Consider the following 2,122-nt stretch of genomic DNA (forward strand, 5'->3'; position numbering starts at 1 on the left):
ACAGGTTAAAGGAAGAATTGGCATTGATCGGTTGTTGTTGCTCATTGGATGGAACACTATGGACCACGACCATGCCTGACCACGAAGGTCCCGCCACCTAGACCACGACCCCTCTCGTTTTATGTATTAGAGAAGGCCTAAATACAAAAGGATGGCACGCTTTTAAAACTTGAAATTTAAATGGGCCTAAATACGAAAGAATGGCACGCTTTCAAAACTTAAAATTTAAATGGGCCTAAATACAAAAGAATGGCACGCTTTTAAAACTTGTTGATCATGGGTCCATATTCTTTAATCCCTAACTAATAAAAACCACATTCGTCATTGGCACGGGTTTGAATAAGTTTAATGAAATTTGTGGAGGCTTGATTGAAATTTGTAAATGTCATGATGTTTCTAAATAAGTTTAATCAATAATAATAAGGTTTAAATGCAACAAAATAAAAAGGCATATTTTTATTTTTTATTGATTTGTTATTTGCAAAGATCTGTGGCAAATGTTTAAAGGGTCTAAAAAGTACTATTCGTGCCATCAACCAATGCCAAGATGCTGCCTTATTAAACTATAATATGATAGAGGTTTTAAAATACCGATCCGACCTTAGCTCAGTTGGTAGAGCGGAGGACTGTAGTAGGCAACAAGCCAATGGCCATCCTTAGGTCGCTGGTTCGAATCCGGCAGGTCGGAATTATATTTTAAATATAAATTTTCCACATATTAAATTAGTATAATTTTTCTCTGTACATGTTTTTTTGGGCCAAAAATCACGTTATAAACGAACATCTTACAAATTTTGTGAATTTAATAAATATAAATTTTGCACATATAAATTAGTATAATTTTTCTCTATACGTGCTTTTTTGGGCCAAAAATCACGTTATAAACGAACATCTTACAAGTTTTGTGAATTTAATAAAAGACAAAACTTCAAAAATAGTCCCTGTGGTTTCCAAAAATATCAAGTTTAGTCCCTAAGTTCAAAAAACCTCACGGATCGTCCCTGTGGTTTCAAAACTTTTAACATTTGGTCCTTCCGGCTAACTCCGTTACCATTTAGCCGTTAAGTCAGGGGCAATTTTGTCATTTTACTACACAAGGACCATTTATGAGGTTTTTAATTACTTTTTTTAAAAAAATAAATAAATATTTAATATTTAATATGCAAGGGGTCTCTCTCTCTCTCTCTCTCTCTCTCTCTCTCTCTCTCTCTCTCTCTCTCTCTCTCTCTCTCTCTCTCTCTCTCTCTCTCTCTCTCTCTCTCTCTCTCTCTCTCTCTCTCTCCTAAAAAAACATCCCAGTAACAAAAACCTTACACAAAATCTGGGTTTATTATTGAGTTAGCCCCTAAAAATCATTCCAGCCTCTGCATCTTCATCTTCATCTTCATCTAAAAACCAACCTAAGCAAAACATACATATTTCATCCTTTTCTAACAGGAACCATAACAACACATTCCATTCTAAAAGTCTGATACATACACCTGCTATGCAAATCAAGTTCAATGGCCAGATTAGAATTGGATACATCCTCCCTAGAGGGGGTTTTATAGTGGAGAATGGAGAAGTTTCCGTTTATGATTCAAATCGAGTTTAGGCATACATTTCAGATAAGAAATCGATTCAGATCCGGTTTAGATATAGGATCAGAAATCGCAACCAATTTCGGCTGTAATTCAGAAAACTCAATTACTGATTAGTCACATAGATTGCAGAATTTAATAAATCACAAGTGAATTCAAAGTTGTCACGCAGTTTCTAATCCGCCTGTGAATAACACAAACGCGAAATCTGCACGTTGATTGATGATCCGGAAGCTGAGAGTAGTTGTAGCATTAAGCACCTCGAATCATACGAGTACATCCGAGTGGAGGAGACGAATTCACTGGTGAAATCCATTTTTGTAACAGCTGGCGAGGAGATCCTGTTGAAGGATCTACTATCGACGGTGAGCTTGAACGTGATTAGACGGATGGTTTTGGGGAAAAGGTATTTGGACGAAGAATCGAACTCGGTGGTGAGTCCGGACGAGTTGTTTCTGTTGAACGGTGTTTTTAACATCGGTGATTCAATACCGTAGATCGATTTCATGGATTTACAGTGTGAAGAGGATGAAGACTGTGAG

At 36.7% G+C, this 2,122-nt stretch overlaps 1 non-coding gene across 1 annotated transcript; it reads left to right on the forward strand.

Annotated features, from left to right (window-relative positions):
* The first annotated feature begins 595 nt into the window (after positions 1-595).
* Positions 596-688, forward strand: TRNAY-GUA (transfer RNA tyrosine (anticodon GUA)). Its single transcript has 2 exons — positions 596-632; positions 653-688. It is a non-coding gene; the product is annotated as a tRNA-Tyr (tRNA).
* Positions 689-2,122: the final 1,434 nt, after the last annotated feature.

This window comes from Lactuca serriola, chromosome 6, assembly GCF_051521515.1.
Source record: "Lactuca serriola cultivar US96UC23 chromosome 6, Lser_US96UC23_V15, whole genome shotgun sequence".
NCBI classification, from domain to species: Eukaryota; Viridiplantae; Streptophyta; class Magnoliopsida; order Asterales; family Asteraceae; genus Lactuca; species Lactuca serriola.